We start from the raw sequence: 20,173 nt of genomic DNA, 5'->3' as shown, positions 1-20,173 counted from the left end.
AAGAACCAGCAAGCTTGGTGGGTAGGGTGAGATAAACAACCCTCCCTACCGCATTATGAAGCATAAGGTGCAGCCAACTGAGCCTAATCCCCAAGGTGTGAATATCTTTGGATGCTACTAACTCCTGGAGTTACTGTACCTCCCTCACTGCAGTAACAAGAGTCGTTATTTGTGGGAAGGAATTTGTTCCTTTATTACAGTGGAAGTTGCAGCTGGCTTCAGCAAAGGTTTCTTCATTGCACCTGAGTGGTCATTTTAGCCAAGCTATTAAGAAAAACGTTTTGAGAGCCACAAATTAGTCTGAATATTCCCTCAGTCCACAGTTTGATACTCCACAGCATTATGACCCATCAGTTACAAGCTACTCTGATTTCTTAGAAACTTCTCTTCCATAGGCAAACATTTGCAGAGCGTGAGGAATTACAAGCCACCAGTGTTCTTTTTCATGTTTTTAAATTAAGATGCTTAAAAAAAAATATACCACTCTATTCTAATTCCTGACATTTCTCAGGTGTCTACTTAAGCAATCTAACACCCCATTTCTAAATTTTTAATTGTTTAAACACAAAAATGAGAAAGATCAATAGAACATCCCAGTGGAAAAAAAATCTAGAGTTCTTCAATCCTGTAGCCCTAGCTTTTAAATGCTATGTGAAGTACTTTAGAACCACTTCAGTGGAGTGAATGAAATTTCTGAAGTAGGCGTTTCAAAAGGTGACCACCACTATGCTACCTGGGCCCTTCTCACCCTTTTATTTTGAATACAGAGGGTCTCTCATGCCCCAGTGTAGAGGCTTCCATATACCAACTGTTTCATTGTAATTGCCCGTAAAGGGGAAGGGAGATCAGCTTTTTAAAAAATGTAAAATGATTATTTTAATGCATTTTAAGAATGTTCCAAAGTTATATTTCATTTAATTATTTACATAATTGAATTATAGGGTGAACATCCTGCTAGCGTGGTTTCGTTTTGACTCATTCAGTCTGGCAGGGCTGTCGGAACAGCTCAGAGTAATTTCTCTTTGTGAACACTGTTAGAGCACTATAATTCTGTTAAAGGGAATGGAGTGATTTCATATATTAATTATAGGTTTATTGGAAAAAACACTAACAATTCTGAAAGTGTAGCATTCACTTATTACAATTGTCCTGAAGTACATTTACCCTTTTAAAACAAGTCCTACTCTCGCACTCACTTGAGTGATAAGTTTGCAAGATAGCAACTTGAAATTGTAAGCACTGGGGCAAGGACTCAGTCTTCCAGACATTTACCGTGCTGTGCAATGATATTTAATACTCCTCCTCTTCTTCTAGTTATTACAAATATTCTGCAGATAGCAAACACCTTTTATGAGACGTCCCTAAAGCACTTTACAAAAAACTAAATACCACAACATCTCTTTGAGATGGGAAAGCAATACCCTCATTTTACAAATAGGAGAAATGGGGCACAGAGTGGGTCAGCACTTAGCTTAGAATCACATCAGTGGCAAAATTTGGAATAGTGCCCCCTAAGCTCCTGACTCTCAGTCCTCCACATTGACCATTCGACTGAGATTAGAAGAAATTAACTTCTCACGAATTTATCCTTGAAGACAGACAAACTTCTGAGAGGATGCCCAGCCTCAAGTAACAAGGTGAAAAGAATGCTGATCACACAATAAAATAAAATAGATGTGTAAAATAACATCAGCTTTTGAAAGAGATTTTCTTAAAAACGAACAATCATTTTTCAAGCCCTGGATCAATTATTGTATTAAAAAAAAAGTAAGACTATTTTACAGACTTTTTTTCTTTAAGAAGCTACAGAAATGCATGTTCTCTCCCACTGAAACTCAACACTTCCAATTACTTTAACAGCAATTTAGCTCCAATCACTGGATTTCACAGTAATCCCCTTTGAGTTCTCAGAACATCTACTATGGCAATCACTTTGCCGATTAGCTGAATAGCCTTTTGAGAGATCTCGCTCTCTTTTTTTTATGAAATATTATTAACTTAAAAAGCTGAACGCTGCAAAGACAGTAAGGGATATGTAGTCTGTTCTGAAGCAGCAGCAAGGGGCCTAGCAATGAGGGTAGACTAATTTTATTAACTTCAGGGAAACTTCAAAAAGCTTTAGGGCTTTAATGCCAGACAGAGACGACCCCAAAAGTCAGTTTAAGTGCTGCATAAACAAAGGATTAGGGCAAGAAAAAGCTGAAGGCTCCTTGCATTTCTTGTTTATATTGTCATATGACCTAGTGGGAGTGGGAGAGGGCTGCCTCTCTGACTTTAATCCCCCATAGTGTACAGTGGCGTTTCAGTTCACTGACCTACATTACGATAATATTTTTTTTAAACTTATGGGCAGAGGTACAGCATCAAACTCACTTAAGGACTTTTTAAAAAAAAAAAAGGGGGGGGGAGAGAGAGCGAGAGAGAGAGCAGAAGTGTTTCTGGTTGCTATATTCTCCCTCTCTTACTTCGGTTAGATGAGCAGCTTAGAAAGGGATTTCAAGTTCAAAGGGAACGTCTCTGTTACTCTTGTTTTTATGGCTTAGTCCAGAGGACACAATAGCATTGATTTTATGAAATCCCCTCCTTCCTCTTGGCTTTTGTGTTTGCAGAAAAAAGTAAATAGTACTTTATCATCATAGGTGAAGTGTGTGTGTCACACACACACTCTCTCTCGAATACCAAATACACACCACACACACTCTTTGATATAAACGCTACAGTATTATGTCTTCAACTCTGTAGTTAGGGTTGTGTGTGCAGGCATTCAGTGCAAACACATAATTTAACTCCAGGAAAAATAACTGCTAGTTCCTCTCAAGAGGGGAATCTTCTAACTACACTGTCAAATCTGCCAAATCATCCTCATTTATAGGGTGACACAAACAAATTCACTGTCAGCTGAGCATCCTCTGAAACAACTCATCATGAACATTTGGAGGTCAAACACAGCCCATGCTCTTATCCCCCATCCCTAAAGAACCAAGGGGAGCAGGACAGAAATGGATAGAAGAAAAAACAAAGGGGGCTGTTGGAATGAGGGGAGGGAAATAATGAGAGAAAAGTTGGGACCAAGAGAAAGAGTGAGAGAGTGAAAACATTGAAGGTTCAGATAGCTAGAAGGAAACAGACATTTTTCTTTTCTGATTTAGCCAAACATGATTGAAAATGTGATAGAAAATTAGTCTGAGGGTTTCACAGATCCTGGAAAAGACTGAAGAAGGGATACATTGACAAGTTAGGAAAAATGGAGAATGAGAAATGAAAAGGGGAAAAAAACTAAATGAGGTACTAAAAATGGAAAGATTTATGATTAGAGTACATTTGTTATTTTACAGAAAGTTCACTTTAGACAACATTGTAATCTTGAAGTCAGTGGCAGTTTGGCTGTTTCTTGCAAAAAGTTTCAGAACATGTTCCCAGCTCTGGAGCGGAAAGAGAACAGGGAAGATGCTCCCCACAGCAAGTGACCCTCTATGGATGCTACAGATCCTCATCGTTTTCTTTTTTTTAAAGTTGACACATATGTATTGGAAGAAATAATCCTATACTGGCCCTTGAGAGGATGGAGGAGATGGGAATTGACATGGATTTCCAGATATAGAGTCTAATTTTTTTTATTCCCAATGTATGGTTTTGGTTTTATTATTGTGAACCAGAGGAATTACTTGGCAGAAAAAAAGTAATTTCAGTCAGCAAGGTCTTTTCCTCATGAGTTAATGTCTATATCAAGGAACCAAAAATAAGTTAACATGGGCAGAAAAGGAAACAAAACTCACAGCTTAAGGATTCTCACCTGCTCTCTGAGCAATTTGTTTGAAGACCAACCTTTGCAAAAGTATTCTCCCCACTCTGTCTCCCAAGCAGACAGACAATTTAACCTTGCCAGTCCCCTTGTACCCTGCCAGAGTTGTTTTAGTTAAGAGATGAACATATAAAAGTCTGAAATTGTGTTTTCAGGTGTCTCCCCTGTAACTCTGAGAAGATCTTCACCCTGATGCATATTTTTCACATCCCATTCTTTGCATTCCACACCCTACAGAGGACTAGCATCATGACACCCATCCTCCTGACTCTCTCCCAGTAAAGTTGGACAGGATTCCATTTGTTACCTAAACCAGCCTGAGGGTTGAGTGCTACTGGGCACTTCCTCCCAAGACAAGCACCTTGCCATGACAGTAGTCTGAGCTCAAACTTTAAGGCCAGAAGAGACCACCACCACCATCATCTAGTCTGACCTACTGCACATCACAGGCCACAGAACCCACCCACTCCTGGAATAGGCCCAGAACCTCTGGCTGAGTTATGGAACTCCTCAAATTTTGATTTAAAGACTTCAAGTTACAGGAAATTCACCGTTTATTCTAATTCAAACCAACAAGTGACTCATGCCCCACCCTGCCCCCAACGTCTCTGGCAATTTGACATGGGGGAAAATTCCTTCCTGACCCCAAATATGACAATCAGTTAAGACCCTGGGCATGTGAACAAAACTCACCAGACACACATCTGAGAAAGAATTCTCTGTAGTAACTCAGAGCCCTGAACCAGTGAGAAACAATAAAGACGGAGAATCAAATAAGAGAAATAACATGATAATTATTTAAATTGCTTTGAATTTTAAAAACCAACAAACAAATTGGGATCTCCATGGCACATAAAGAGCCCTACAGCACATTGGACCATTTATACTCATTTGTAACGCAGGATTTGTTCACCTCTACTTAAACTCAAGTCTTGAAAAGTCACAGAAAGCTACAGGTATTAAGTTCCTGACATATCCTGGTTAAGAAAGATATTTTTCACTCTTTGCAAAGAAAGTGGCCGAGGGCACAACTTTATTAATCTTTTGCTGTTCCTCTTCTGCTAAAAGAAAAAATTACATAAAAAGATATGGTAGGAGATCAGAAGGGGATATGGACTATTATTATTATCTGTATTACCATGGACCAAGATTCCATTGTCCTATGTGCCCAATGAACACAGAAAAAAAGATGGTCCCTACTACAAAAAGCTTACAATCTAAGTATAAAAGAAGAGACAACAGATGGATACAGTGGGATGGGGGCAGTACAAAGAACCTGAGACAATATTGATCAGCATGATAGTCAGTGGTATCAGTGCATCAGCAGCCTAACTGTTAAGTTTTTTTGTAGCCATCACAGCAAAGGAGAGTTGTTAGGAGGGATTTGGAGAAAAATAACGAGGTAGCTTTCTGGATGCTCACTGGAGCTCCTCTCAAGTATGAGGAGCAGCAGGAGAGAAAGCATGAAGATGCTTATTTGAAAATTTAACAAATGGGCGAAGGAAGCTGGCATCCTGGGCCTATCAGACGCAGGAATTGACAATTCGATAGTGATAGTAGGGTGGGAACAGGCCATGAAGGGTCTTGAAAGTGAAGACTAGTAGACGATGTGGCTCTAGGAAGAAGAATAAAGGAGTTGGAGGCGCAAGTGGTGTTCTCGTCCATCCTCCCCGTGGAAGGAAAAGGCCTAGGTAGGGAGCGTCGAATCGTGGAAGTCAACGAATGGCTACGCAGGTGGTGTCGGAGAGAAGGCTTTGGTTTCTTTGACCATGGGATGGTGTTCCATGAAGGAGGAGTGCTGGGCAGAGACGGGCTCCATCTTACAAAGAGAGGGAAGAGCATCTTTGCCAGCAGGCTGGCTAACCTAGTGAGGAGGGCTTTAAACTAGGTTCACCGGGGGAAGGAGACCAAAGCCCTGAGGTAAGTGGGAAAGCGGGATACCGGGAGGAAGCACAGGCAGGAATGTCTGTGAGGGGAGGGCTCCTGCCTCATACTGGCAATGAGGGGCGATCAACAGGTTATCTCAAGTGCTTATATACAAATGCACAAAGCCTTGGAAACAAGCAGGGAGAACTGGAGGTCCTGGTGATGTCAAGGAACTATGACGTGATCGGAATAACAGAGACTTGGTGGGATAACTCACATGACTGGAGTACTGTCATGGATGGTTATAAACTGTTCAGGAAGGACAGGCAGGGCAGAAAAGGTGGGGGAGTAGCACTGTATGTAAGGGAGCAGTATGACTGCTCAGAGATCCGGTATGAAACTGCAGAAAAACCTGAGTGTCTCTGGATTAAGTTTAGAAGTGTGTGCAACAAGAGTGATGTAGTGGTGGGAGTCTGCTATAGACCACCGGACCAGGGGGATGAGGTGGATGAGGCTTTCTTCCGGCAGCTCACGGAAGCTACTAGATCGCATGCCCTGATTCTCATGGGTGACTTTAATTTTCCTGATATCTGCTGGGAGAGCAATACAGCGGTGCATAGACAATCCAGGAAGTTTTTGGAAAGCGTAGGGGACAATTTCCTGGCGCAAGTGCTAGAGGAGCCAACTGGGGGGGCGCTTTTCTTGACCTGCTGCTCACAAACCGGGTAGAATTAGTGGGGGAAGCAAAAGTGGATGGGAATCTGGGAGGCAGTGACCATGAGTTGGTTGAGTTCAGGATCCTGACGCAGGGAAGAAAGGTAAGCAGCAGGATACGGACCCTGGACTTCAGGAAAGCAGACTTCGACTCCTTCAGGGAACGGATGGCCAGGATCCCCTGGGGGACTAACTTGAAGGGGAAAGGAGTCCAGGAGAGCTGGCTGTATTTCAAGGAATCCCTGTTGAGGTTACAGGGACAAACCATCCCGATGAGTCGAAAGAATAGTAAATATGGCAGGCGACCAGCTTGGCTTAATGGTGAAATCCTAGCGGATCTTAAACATAAAAAAGAAGCTTACAAGAAGTGGAAGGTTGGACATATGACCAGGGAAGAGTATAAAAATATTGCTCGGGCATGTAGGAATGTTATCAGGAGGGCCAAATCGCACCTGGAGCTGCAGCTAGCCAGAGATGTCAAGAGTAACAAGAAGGGTTTCTTCAGGTATGTTGGCAACAAGAAGAAAGCCAAGGAATGTGTGGGCCCCTTACTGAATGAGGGAGGCAACCTAGTGACAGAGGATGTGGAAAAAGCTAATGTACTCAATGCTTTTTTTGCCTCTGTCTTCACTAACAAGGTCAGCTCCCAGACTGCTGCGCTGGGCATCACAAAATGCGGAACAGATGGCCAGCCCTCTGTGGAGATAGAGGCGGTTAGGGACTATTTAGAAAAGCTGGACGTGCACAAGTCCATGGGGCCGGACGAGTTGCATCCGAGAGTGCTGAAGGAATTGGCGGCTGTGATTGCAGAGCCACTGGCCATTATCTTTGAAAACTCGTGGCGAACGGGGGAAGTCCCGGATGACTGGAAAAAGGCTAATGTAGTGCCAATCTTTAAAAAAGGGAAGAAGGAAGATCCTGGGAACTACAGGCCAGTCAGCCTCACCTCAGTCCCTGGAAAAATCATGGAGCAGGTCCTCAAAGAATCAATCCTGAAGCACTTGCATGAGAGGAAAGTGATCAGGAACAGCCAGCATGGATTCACCAAGGGAAGGTCATGCCTGACTAATCTAATCGCCTTTTATGATGAGATTACTGGTTCTGTGGATGAAGGGAAAGCAGTGGATGTATTGTTTCTTGACTTTAGCAAAGCTTTTGACACGGTCTCCCATAGTATTCTTGTCAGCAAGTTAAGGAAGTATGGGCTGGATGAATGCACTATAAGGTGGGTAGAAAGCTGGCTAGATTGTCGGGCTCAACGGGTAGTGATCAATGGCTCCATGTCTAGTTGGCAGCCGGTATCAAGTGGAGTGCCCCAAGGGTCGGTCCTGGGGCCGGTTTTATTTAATATCTTCATAAATGATCTGGAGGATGGTGTGGATTGCACTCTCAGCAAATTTGCGGATGATACTAAACTGGGAGGAGTGGTAGATACGCTGGAGGGGAGGGATAGGATACAGAAGGACCTAGACCAATTGGAAGATTGGGCCAAAAGGAATCTGATGAGGTTCAATAAGGATAAGTGCAGGGTCCTGCACTTAGGACAGAAGAACCCAATGCACAGCTACAGACTAGGGACCAAATGGCTAGGCAGCAGTTCTGCGGAAAAGGACCTAGGGGTGACAGTGGACGAGAAGCTGGATATGAGTCAGCAGTGTGCCCTTGTTGCCAAGAAGGCCAATGGCATTTTGGGATGTATAAGTAGGGGCATAGCGAGCAGATCGAGGGACGTGATCGTTCCCCTCTATTCGACATTGGTGAGGCCTCATCTGGAGTACTGTGTCCAGTTTTGGGCCCCACACTACAAGAAGGATGTGGATAAATTGGAGAGAGTCCAGCGAAGGGCAACAAAAATGATTAGGGGACTGGAACACATGAGTTATGAGGAGAGGCTGAGGGAGCTGGGATTGTTTAGCCTGCAGAAGAGAAGAATGAGGGGGGATTTGATAGCTGCTTTCAACTACCTGAAAGGGGGTTCCAAAGAGGATGGCTCTAGACTGTTCTCAATGGTAGCAGATGACAGAACGAGGAGTAATGGTCTCAAGTTGCAGTGGGGGAGGTTTAGATTGGATATTAGGAAAAACTTTTTCACTAAGAGGGTGGTGAAACACTGGAATGCGTTACCTAGGGAGGTGGTAGAATCTCCTTCCTTAGAGGTTTTTAAGGTCAGGCTTGACAAAGCCCTGGCTGGGATGATTTAACTGGGAATTGGCCCTGCGTTGAGCAGGGGGTTGGACTAGATGACCTTCTGGGGTCCCTTCCAACCCTGATATTCTATGATTCTATGATTCTATGATGTTTGACATGAGAACGAAGGGGGAGCCAGTGTAGGGATGCAAAGATGGGGATGACAGTTAAAGTGATGGGTTAAGAGTGTTCTTTGCAGTAGCATTTTGAATGCACATAAAATGGCAAAGATTACATTTGTCAAAGCCAGAGAACAGGATGTTGCAGCCATGAGACCTTGGGGCATGTCTACACTTAAACCACTACAGCAGAGCCACAGCACCACTAGAGTGCCTCAGCGTAGACACTACCTATGTCGATGAGGGATTCTCCCATTGGCACAGGCAATCCACCTCCCCAAGAGATGTGGATTTTTCCTGAGAGATAAAGCTATGCTGATGTAAATTCCTAGTATAGACCAGGCCTTTGTGCTCCCAGCAAGTGGTCAATAAAAGCAATGAATTTGTCACAATTCATATAAACGTATTTGGCCATTAGGACCTAGAAGTTTGAGACCCTGTAGTGTCACAGACGAGGATTCCTTCTGCCCAAAGAAGTCTAGCCTCTTGCAGTCTCCATCATAAGGGGTGGATCTGGAATGATGTTGCCTTCCCCATGCGTTAACCGCATCCACCACTATAGAAATAGGCTGAGGCTGGGTAAAGAGGAAGTCCGTCTCCTTAGGAGGCACGTAATACTTTTTATTGGCCCTTTTCTGTGTTGGTGCAACAGAGGCTGGTGTCTGCCATATGACCTTAGCTGTGTCCAGAAACGTCTCGCAGATTGGGAAGGAGAGTCTAGAAGACGAGGAAGTGTGTAATGATGCGAGTCTTTCTCCTCCTTAGGGAGAACTGGTAGCACATCCAACATGCTCTTACTAAGGTCTTGGAATAGCTTGAAGCCATCAGCCAGTGATGGAGGAGGGGACACCACCACTTCGTCTGTTGAGGAGGAGGAGAAGTTTGCCATGGGGTAGTTTGCACCTCTAGTCTGACCTCCTGCTCCTTGAAAGTTTCTTCCTCTGGTTCTGGGGCCCTGGACACCAAAGCAATAAGGGAATGTCTAGTGGATCCCCTATGGGAGGTACTTGATGTCCGAGAAATGTGGGGCCTGTAGACTGCACACGGATCCCAGTATAGCCACTGGGAGGGAAAGGAATGGGTGGTGGTACACAGGGGTAGTGGCAGGGACAGGTGTAAGAGGAGGAGAAGGCAGGAAATAGAAAGAAGGACAGGGTGGGTCAAATATCACCAGAATTAAGGGGGATGTGCACGAGGGACCTAGATTTGTGCTGGAGGGTGGGGGAGATTGGGAAGAAGAGAAGAAGAGGAGTATGCAGAGGTGGAGGGAAATGCACAGGGATGAGGATAACCAGGAAAGGTAAATGGAGCCAGTGGAGAGAAGGGAGGAGGAACAGAAGAGATGCTTTGATGCAGAAGAGAGATGTGTAAGAGCCACGGATAAGCAGCAGATGGACAAGATTACCAACCCCGCCCCACCCCACAAAAGTTCTAAAGGTATGTTTCCGGCCCTAAGGCTGAGCTGGCTGGGAAGACACTGCCCCATCATAAATGGGGCCTCACCAACAGCAGTCCCTAGTGGTGGTGAGGGGATGGGATCAGACTGAGATAATGGTATGTGCAGTTCCTGGCCCCAGTGTTGAGACCAAGCTGGCTCAGAAGGGCTCCCTATCACAGGCAAGGCCACCCCCAAAGCAACCCCTGCTAACTGTCTCAGTGGGTTGGCTGGCAGCTTATGGTCATCATAAAAGAAACCTGATTTCTGCACTGACATTGGCAACTTTTCACTTGCTTTCTGGGTCAGTTGTGAAAGGGAACATGAGGTGACAATCTCTGTTTCTAGGCAAGAAGAGGGCACTATCCAAGTCAATTTCCATCAGCCCCTAGCACTGCCGCATTGAGGGATGGGTTTGTTTGTACAGCACATCACATGCTGCTCTAGAAAGATATTTCTAAATACAGGATGCTTTTAAAGCATTTTATAGTTATTCCTAAAACTTCTCTGGCCTCTCTGCATCATTTAGAGCCACTGCATATTAACTACCATACATACAGGTACCACTGACCACATCAGTAATCTTAGACAATAGGATTCTCTAACACAAAGATTTAAAATGTTTCATACAGCTATGGATTCTATGCTCACTTTATACACACAGAACATCTTGTACATTCAATTTACTATGATAGGTCTTTGCCATGTACTATTATCTCTGGTGCTGTGATGTACTCAACTCAAGAGTGCCATATCAACTCTTCCTGGTTCTGCCTTCAAATCTGACCAGCAGCTTGTCTTAACCCCATGTAGTTAAAAGAGAATCCCTACCACACTTTTCATTCTTATCATTATAGGGAGAGCTGGTAGTGAACTGAACACTAAGAAGCTGCCAAAGCAGCTATCATTGGGACTGGGGACAAAAAGAGCGCTGGGCTCCCTTAATCTAACACTTGGCATCATTGGCCCATGCTCCCCTCTGGGAGCACCATGTGGGTCAGGAACAAAGCCAGATTTATCCCTTCCCTTAAGCCTTCTTGGCCCCAGCACCTGGGACCAACTGCCTGTACCTGCACCATCTGATGGGACTGGAGCTCCTCCAACTATGGGGGGGTGGGGAGTGGAGAGGGGAAGAGAGCTAGGCTTGACTGGTCCCCCTCATGATGACCACTCCAAACCCAATGTTCTATCACCTCTCTGGGATAACAAATTTCTCCTGTTGTTAGCTAATGTAATTTGTCCTGTACCTCAAGTGGTAGCAGTCTGTGCTACAATGCTGAGGATTTACGGTTCAAATCCTGCTGATGCTATAGGATACAGGTGGCTGTAGCAGTTACACCTCAACAATAGAATGTGTCTGTTTTACTTTAAAAAAGACCTAGGAAATTACATTTAAAAATATGTTAAAAGTATGTTATTTAGGTTGCAAATCTGACACTCAACAGTTAAGAAATGTCAGGTATCCATGCAACCTTAATTTTAACCCCCTGCTGGATACACCCTACAATACATTCTTTAATTACATGATCACATACTATTTTCTCCACAGGTTGCCTGTCTTATTAAGCACAGAAGATGGAAGCCCAAGGTTGCACGGAAATTTAAGATTTCATGGGCCACTGTAATTCTGGCATTTCCTAACTTTCAAGGGCTTTAATTTGCAACCTAAATAATGTTTTTGTACTATGCTTTTGTATTCAATGAATAAAATGCCTTATCGAATGCTTTACTCTCAAATTAATTCCTCCCCACACGTAACTCTGACACAACCTCAAAAATCAAGTGCAGCTGTCTATACTCTTGTAAGACCCCAAAACATGTCTGTATTTTAAATTTATTATAAAAAATAACCATAGGTGCTACACAAACCTTGTAAGGTTCTACTGCCCAGTCATATGGAGCAAGTAATTTTTGTTGCATGAGTAAATTATCAGTTTTTTCATAAGAGCCAGTGACTTGATTTTGTGCCTCTGATGGTAAATTTGTCTCAAAAATTTACTAAGGCTGGGTTAATCCATATAGTGTAAAACATAATTCTTCCCCTTTATCAGTGATCATCACCACTTCCTCTCTGGCATTATTTAACAAAGATGGCTTTTCAATTTAGAGGTTTATTACCCCCACTAGCCCAACCTTCACAAAACTCCTCTTGCTCAAAAACAGAAAAAGAGCCAACAAATAAACATCTTTTATATTTATATTTTACGGTGCATTTTTACCACTGAATGCACTATGCATTTTTTATTCACCTGACTGCCTTCATCTCGGTGTTATTACTGTCTTTAGCATACCATCAGCAGCCAAGCAGAACCAAACAACCCCATGGTCAGACTTCAAAGCAGGTGAAACATTAATTGTGGCGTCTGCATGTTTACAGTAGATGGAGTGACGTCTACCAGTTCTCCCAGCAAGAGTCACAGAAGGTTCTACAGACGGCTCAGGTCACTGCTGTGCTTGTAGACATCACACACCAATTATGCATCACCGTACAGTTTGTTCTCATTACTTACTCTGTGTATACCCAGCCTTCATGCCATATTAGTCATCTGGACTTATTCTCCGAAGAGCATCACTACCAGACTGATGCCCCCATTTGCCGACTGACTAATAATCTATTGCTCAACTGTAGTCTAGTTGATCTCCAAAAGGAATATAGTATCCTGGGCATTAGCCTTAATAAGACCATAAAAAATCCTTAATTAGGAATAAGCAAGATGTGGGAATATCAGAGGGCACCTCCAAAGCATATTTCCCATGATTCTTGGGGGCACCACCTCCTTGAATCGCTTCCTGCAAAAGACCATTCTGGAACCACCACCCCGTAGGAAACACTCTGTACACCCAATGCAGAAAACGGTGCTATGTCAAGCTGTTCTCTCATGATTGTCCATTCAACACAGACAGCTCAGCTACCTTCTTTCCATACTGACCAACGGTGCCTTCAAATTAAGTCAAGTACTTCAGCATGCTGGGCATCAGAGCTGGTTAGGCAACACTGGATGTTACCCTGTCATTCATGGGTAAATTCATTTCCCTTTGCTCAGGTCCAGTTCTTCATATTTCCAACAGGCTACCTGCTGAAGCATATGGCTTAAATACTGTAAAATCTGAAACATTCACTGTCAATTAAATGTTGCTATTTTTATCAATTTAAAAATATAAACACTTACATGGGATACTTTGTTTGAAAATTAATACACATGAATCAAGTTTCAATCAGAAAGCACAAACTGCCATATGCATGATTTTTGCATTTCAAAATACCTGGTCAAGAATAGACTTCTTACAAGAGGAACTATCCCTTCCTATATTATACACTATTGGTATTCATCAAATTAACAATAAATTATACTATTTCCCCATTTCTATCTTTGCTTCTTAAGACTTTGCACTGGATCCTATCAATCACCATATTATATGAGCACCACCTCTTTGGAAAGGTCCTCAGGAGCTGTTAAATAAGGGATGCACACAGAAGCCTTCCAGGGACCCAAATGTCATTTTGAGGACATGTCTATTCAGCGAGTGAGGCTCCATTGTTTGGGTGCTGGCACAGCAGCAGTTTGAGTTGCTGCTGTACCACTGAGGGGAGAGAAGTAATTAAAAATCGTCGTTTCCTGCTCCATCCAAACCCCAACGAAGTGCACTGCATTTCTGAAGAAGTCCTAAGAATGCCTTCATCCATCCTCAAAGATCATATTTTTTCTGGCTGTGGACTGTTTCAAATCATGTCAACAATGCTCAAACCTCCAAAAAAAAAAAAAAGGTGCTGCTTTCTCCTTCTTCCAGGGACTGAGCAAGTTACCTACATGATATCCCCTTAAGCCCCCAGCAATATGCAAGTACAAAGCATTAGCCGGCCAGCAACCAGCCTAACTCAGGAGCAGCACACACAGTGAATAAAATTGGAATCTTCCATGACTATAAAGTTACATAAAAAGCTGCAGGAAGCAAATACCACTCAATGCTTACCACCAAGTCTAAAACCAACACAAATCATCAAGATGAAATATAAGGATAAGAACAGAAAATGCACACTAGAGAATGAATTCTCCTTTTGATTTTAGAGGACTACAGATAAGTAATGACTACCTAGCACCTTTGGGGCTGTGTAGGCAGGGTGAGTACCTTCTCATACAAAGGACTTTATATTATGGCTACATCAGGAAACTATCCCAGTTGAGATATGTGTTTATTTTCACTAAACAAGTCTGAAACAGCAAGAGGTGCAGCTTGTGCTTTGCAAACAAGGTGGAGGGTTTTCCCCTTTTGTTTCTTTCACTGAGTTCTGATTTACGAGCATTCTCCACAATGGACCCAGCAACCACCACCACGGGATAAATCCTGTTTGTGCAAACATTTTCAGAACAGACAGCATATCTGAGTCATGCAGGAAATCATAACTTGCTTCTACAGTTCACCTTTCACTCAAAACTCATTGCAATGAGTGCCTATGTCCATGGAAACCCACAAAGCAAAGAATGTGAGAGTTTTATCTCCAGGGCTAACTGTTTCATGCATCAAATTGGAATTGGCTAGAATGACGTTTACAGGGGAAATCCCAATAAAAAGGCATTCCGGTATAGGGACTCTGTACAGTTTGCCAGTTTCTCCAAGTGAGCGCTATTAAAGCAAGCAGATGCCATGGACAAAACTGACAAAATTATAGCAAGTATGACTCGTAGTTATATGACTGAATTGGAAATCTGTTGGACTCTGGGCCTGGCTCTATCACTGTCACTGTGGGACAGTGAGCAAATTACCTCTCTATCCTTCAGTTTCCACATTTGTAAAATGGGATTACTACTTTCCTACCTCACAGGAAGGTTGCAAAAATGAATGCCAGTTTCCTCACACCATGACCTGCACAGCTGGCATTAGGAGAGGGGATGTCACCTAAAGTACCAGATAATTGAGGACAATCACTGCCAATCTTGATGCCTCAAATATATCAGACTTGATGGACAAATTGTCTGATCCAGCATAGTAAATTCATGTTCATCCAAAATATTTCATTAGGCATTGGTCATCACAGACTTATGAAAATAAGGAATCCAATAGAGAGGGACCAATCTCTCCCCGACCTAGCACTAAAGCCATAGTTTCATTCCCAGTTGTTTCATTACAGGTTCCTGCATCTTTCTTCATACCAAATGACCCTGGCAGTAACCGTGGCAAGATTTTCAGCTCCTGCTCCTACCTTTTTGTTTGTATAATTCACTTTGCTGTTGCCAGCCCAGCTCTTTTGCCTGCTAAAGGTGCCTTTGTCTAAAAGAACAGTCAGACAGCTTAACATGTATAGAAACAGTAGATCCTCCAGAAGAAGGGTCATTGTCCCTCCTTATATGTGTGTGTGTGTGTATATATATATATATATATATATATATATATATGCAGAAAAAGACATTGATCCTAGAAACTGAAGACATCTTTTCACAGCATTTCTCCTGTCTCTTAGGCCTTATCTACATAAGAAAGTTGCACCGATAAATTTAAATAATTTTTAAACTGATTAAGTTCAACAGGTACAACCAACCCCAAGTCTAGACACACTTATTTCAGTTTAGGAGTGGTTTAGTTTGGTTTATCTTAAACAAATTCCTAACCAATTTAAAGTAAGCCAAAAAAAACTGGTTTAAACCGAGAGTGTCCACATGCCCTTTTGCACCAATTTAAGCAAATCAGATTAAAACCACACCATAAAGTTAACATGGTGTGATTTTCTCATGTAGAAAAGGTCTGGGAGAAGCTACTATCTCAATGCTGATGAACTGAAAATTCTCCACTATGGCCAGAAGTCTCTCGGACACCCATCGCCCATGCATCTGAACATCAAAACACCACTGACTGACTCAGACAGGAGGTGGCCTTTTAGAAAAGAAGTTACCAAAATGTTCCTCTGAACTAGCTATAAGATACTACTGTGGTGAGTGCAGTACAGACCCTATAAGTAAATAAATTACCAAGAGTGGTATAGCTGAGGACACATTTCAGACATGTAACATTTACAGTTCACTCACTGATCACAGTAGAAAATCTTTAACCCTTTCACTTCAAGAGCTCTACTGTACTTGCTATGTTCCTCCTGCTTGTGGCATTAAATTGACACGATACCAAAGGATAGATAATGTAACCAGCACACTGAGCAGCACAACAGCAGCATTCAATACCTAGATGCGTATGCAATATTCACAACTCTGAAGCACTTAAGCAGAGCCAGTAACATTATGCACGGATTTAAAGAAACAGTACACAAGCTAATTCAAAGGGCACTTTGGGGGAAGCAGGGAGGGGTCGTGTGACGTTTTTTGTTTTAACACAGTGTTCTCTCATTTGATGATTTCACCCTTTTTGAAGTGGCCAGAATGTCTCTCCTCTGCTGTCAGATAGCTTACAAGCTATGAGGAAGTATCACTATATCATTCAAAGAAACACCAAGCTAAATCCATTAAAAAATGAGTCTGAGGATGCTGAAGACTTAATTAATTTACAGTTCTTACTATTTCATAAGTGCTCTGAAATTAATCAGAGTAGAAACAAAGAGCAAAAGAATAAATACCTGATTTCTCCTGGGTTAAATGGTCATTAAACTGTTGGGGGATTTATTTTAATTCCAACAGCAAGCAGGGGGCTAGGAAGCATCCACATTAGATTAAATGAGTACAACATTTTACAAATGGATACCACTGAATTCCTGTAACAGTCTGGTTACGGTAATAGGTTCCCCCCACTACTGAAGAAGGAAAGCCAAACACTACATACCCCAGCCTTCCTCTCTCATTCCCAGCCCTTCAGGAAGTTATGAAGCCAATTTTCCCTAACAGTATTCTCAGGAGGGAAAGTTAACTTCCCATAAAGGTAAAATTATTATTTTTGTGCCTCCCCAGAAAAGGTGGGGGGGGGCACCAACTTCCTTGCTTTAGCAGAGAGAATGAGATTTTCCTGCATCAATGCCAAGAATAGACACCCTAAATTCAATTATCCTAATCTCTAGCTATCCATCAGCAGCAGGGTGGGACCAACTGATTCAGAATTTCTATTAACTAGAGACTTTGTACACTAAAAAGAAACAAAACAAAAAGGCACTACACCACCAATTGGTTCCTGCTGCTCTCCACTCACCAAAATCATCCATTTCATTCTACTCCCTCAATGTGAAGTCGTAAGTACTTCCCCAGCAGACCCATGATAATTGGCACCGTCCTCTTCTCATCAACCCTCCTAATGCCTGATGTACTCCTCTATCTTTACACTCAGCCTATACTAGAGTTACATGTGCTGCCGTACCTTTTTGGCATACACTGGGGGAAAATACTAACTCTGAATGAACCACAGTTCCCTGATAACCAGGGATCAGAATGAATTTTTTAAATATATGCCATTTAGTACATACAGGCCTAACACAGATGACAAGCTGATGACTTGACAGTAGATCCTCACTTGTAGAACCAATTGGTGTTAGTAAAGAGAATGATTAATGTCCCCACTTTCTAAAGCTTTTGTGACAGTTCCATGACTGGAAAAAGGTACGACATCTGCCACCCATCCTAGCCCACAGTAGTGCTGTTTTAAAAGTTACAGGGATATCGGCTACAATTCACGAAGGATATCCGTTTCAGAGATTACTACACTGGTCAACTGATTTTAAAAAAGTAGTCACTTGTCTGTTATTTGCCAGGAAAGAGAAAAAAAATGAATAATTTGATTAATATTATTCAATTTATTTACAGAGCTGTCTGGATAGTGCAATATATGGTAATAATTTTACAACTGATGGACAAAATTCAAAAAAGTTATTCATAAAAATTGAATGACCAGCGCTAAAAATTGCAAGATATCAGTTAATCAACGCGTACCACAGATATTCACTGTAGCTTCTGTGAATATTATATAATTGTTCAAACTATTTACCAAAGTATTAATAATTCCCTTTGTAATGTAAGGGGAAATAATAATAAATACTGAGCAAAGAAAGTTAATCTGAATCCAGATCATTTCAGTTTAAAAAAAACAACACAGTGTGGGCCCCTCTAGTTTGCTCCAACTCTTCTTCTCATTAGTCTTGCTAATATCCACATTCAAGCAGAAAAGTCACAGACAAGCCAGGTTTCTCTGGCAGTTACCAATGCTACCAGCAGTAGGAGCTTTGCATAAATTAAAAGTTCTAGTAGAGGTGAAGGAAGTAATTTTTAAAGTTGAGAAAAGGTGCCAGAACATAGGTGCCAATAGAGCATAAATGGAACAAGACAGAACAGAAAAACTGGTATTAAAATATACAGATGAAACAGAAACATGATCTATCAAATCCAAATGTCAGAAGGTAGGGTGCTCTAGTTTGGGACTGCCACTATCTACTGGAAAGGAAGACTAGCTATTTGAGAGGAATGAAATGCATATAAACCTCCAGGTCAAGATTTTGAATACTGACTAGTGATTCTGGGTTCCCAACTTAAGATGGCTCAAAAAGGACCTGATTTTCAGAAAGTGCTGAAAACTACATTCTTTGAAAACTACACTTCTTCAAGGAATATCAAGTTGGGCACTCAGAAACTGAGGCATCCAAAAATCACTAGCCATTTTTGAAAATCTTGACCTCCAGATTTAGTAGCGAAAGCATGGGGGAGAAGCAAAGTGTCCCTGGAAAGCAGAAGCTACAACAAGGAAAATACTACAAAATACTTACTTTTACAGTGATATTTGATGTCTTAGGGCTTGTCTACACTACTGCCTAAGCTGATGTAATTTACATCACTCAGGGGTTTGAAAAGCGATGCAAGTTACATCGACCTAAGCGCTGTCCACACCAGTGCTAAAATCGGTGGGAGAGCATAGCTTCTGCCTCTTGGCTGAGTTGGAGTAATTGTGCCTACAGGAGAGCAATCTCCTGCCGGCATAACACGGTCTTCACCAGACGCACTACAGTGGCACAGCTGCATCGGTGCAGCTGTGCTGATGTAGCACGGAACTGTAGACTAGACCTCAGAGAGAAAAGGGGAGGAGAGAATTACAGATGAGTAGCAGTAATTGCTTGTCTGGATGTAATTAATAGTCAGTGCTTTAGAGAAAGAACCTAATTAATATGCATCTGTTGCAGATTACAAAGTAAACAACAACAAAAAATCAAAAATTCGGTACCACAAAATGTACTGTGACATCTATTTTCATTAGTGTTTAGCTCTTCATATAAAAATATGGAAAATGTATTGTACAACACCTCACTATAGCAGTGTGCTAAGAAACGGGGCTGAGACTGCTGCAGATTGTTTTGTTAGAATGATTAGGTTTTTGTATTACGAGAATAAAATTAACAATTCTCTTCTATAGTATAAGTTAACAATATAATAATGCTTAGCAATTACATCACATTTTACATTTTCAAAGCACCATGTAAACACTACTGGTTAACATTTACATTAACATTGTTAATAAAAGGGTAACTGCTTAAAAATGTATATAATTACATTTCTAGAGCTCCTTTCACTACAAAGAATTCCAAAGTGTATTACAGGCACTATACACAAATGGTTATCCACCCATTACTGAAATGCAGCCACAACTTAGGTGGACCCCAAAGCAATACAGCAATAGTTTAATACAGAAAGTAAAGAACAACAACACATAGGAAAATGAAGGGCCTGTAAAATAGTCACAATGTAATTACCCAAATTAAATCTCAGTCAGAACAAATTTCTTTACTCTTGCAAAAAGTCCCACGTATCTTTAATGACAGGTTGTGTATGCACTGTGACATGGCTTACCATATGGTGTGTGTGACATGTGCATAATATATAATATTCAAGGCCCCATGTACTCAGTGACAGGCTTGATCTAAGTCCTGTGGCAATATTTCTGTATGCTGTAGCACTCCAGTGCAGGCAACAGGAGATTCTGTGGTATGTTGAGATAAATTTTAATCACTGAGGTTCTTATTTAATTTAATATGAAAATTAATAACACAATCAATAGTGTTCTTTAACCTGATATTAATTTCTACTTATTTTATGCTGCCTCTACATTTTTAATATTCAACGTACTGTACAATTTTGGTCT

General features: G+C 41.8%; 1 protein-coding gene across 6 annotated transcripts in view; it reads right to left on the bottom strand.

The window, feature by feature from the left end:
* The window catches only part of EEFSEC (eukaryotic elongation factor, selenocysteine-tRNA specific), a 223,077-nt gene that overhangs the window by 103,314 nt on the left and 99,590 nt on the right, over positions 1-20,173 (bottom strand). The window lies entirely within an intron of this gene.

Source organism: Lepidochelys olivacea (genome assembly GCF_965140295.1).
Source record: "Lepidochelys olivacea isolate rLepOli2 genome assembly, chromosome: 7".
Classification (NCBI taxonomy): Eukaryota; Metazoa; Chordata; order Testudines; family Cheloniidae; genus Lepidochelys; species Lepidochelys olivacea.
Note: the sequence above shows the minus strand (reverse complement) of the source record. Positions and strands in the feature narration are given on the sequence as shown.